We start from the raw sequence: 1,052 nt of genomic DNA, 5'->3' as shown, positions 1-1,052 counted from the left end.
GAGAGAGAGAGAGAGAGAGAGAGAGAGAGAGAGAGAGAGAGAGAGAGAGAGAGAGAGAGAGAGAGAGAAAGATTTGCATATTTTGCATATCATTAGCATGTTTTATACAGAGATTTCTACCCTGCAGTCATCTCTCTTTGTTCAGGGCTTCTTGGGCCTGGATAGGTTGCTGGTCCAACCAGAACAAATAACTGGTTGGTCTCTACTTAAGGAGATCATAAGTGGACTCTTAGCTGTGAATCATAATTGAGTCTGTAAAAATAGCCTTTTCAGGAACAGAAAGACCTTTTGACATTCATACAAACATGACTGTCAAAAAGGGGCTTTTTGGATAAATGCCTTCTTGTTCTTTGGTTCAATCTATCACAATTTGTGCAACTCTTTTCTTCGTATGACATCAGAAGCAGCCTCCTTTGTCTTTCTCCCTGACCAGGCACCCCAGGGAATAGGTTAATGTGATCTGAGCAGTGGCTTCCCTCGGATTGCCTGAATGAGAAATCCAGGACTGGAAAACTGGTACCCCACATTAATCTCTCTGGAGTGTCTTAGGAACTTTGGTTCTGCATGGTAGCGGGGAGATGGGTGAGAAGAGGCTCCTTGAAGGGAGTAAGGGCTATTTGTAGCTTTGTCTCTTTATCCTTGGAGTCTAGTACAGAGCTTGCACATTGGTAGGTGTTTAATAATGCTCACTTGATTAGATTAGATGTTGGATGTTACTTCTGACCCAAAGGGTCTGGTTTTTGTTTCTATGTTTTGCTTTGTTTTTAAGGTTTCTTGGTTTAAACATCCAGGTTTTTGCCTCTTATCACTCACTCTTGACCTGTGGTGTCTGGAGTCTGGACTGCTTGGCAAAGAACCAAGAGCTTCTCTGTCCCTATCTGGACCAAGTCTCTCACCAGATCCCTTTTCCTGGGTGACTCAGGACAAAAAAAGGAGGCTGAGCCCAGGGTTCAATAACCATAGATTCCTTGAAATTTCCCAAGCATCTCAGTCTGCTTGCCAATTTGTGTGTGTGTGTGTGTGTGTGTGTGTGTGTGTGTGTGTGTGTGTGT

General features: G+C 43.5%; 1 protein-coding gene across 5 annotated transcripts in view; it reads right to left on the bottom strand.

The window, feature by feature from the left end:
* The window catches only part of NAV1 (neuron navigator 1), a 355,581-nt gene that overhangs the window by 291,198 nt on the left and 63,331 nt on the right, over positions 1 to 1,052 (bottom strand). The gene's annotated exons all lie outside the window — the stretch shown is intronic.

Source organism: Petaurus breviceps, unplaced genomic scaffold (genome assembly GCF_028583685.1).
Source record: "Petaurus breviceps papuanus isolate PSGF00001 unplaced genomic scaffold, PetGlider_PUasm1.0 90895, whole genome shotgun sequence".
In the NCBI taxonomy this organism is placed as follows: Eukaryota; Metazoa; Chordata; class Mammalia; order Diprotodontia; family Petauridae; genus Petaurus; species Petaurus breviceps.
Note: the sequence above shows the minus strand (reverse complement) of the source record. Positions and strands in the feature narration are given on the sequence as shown.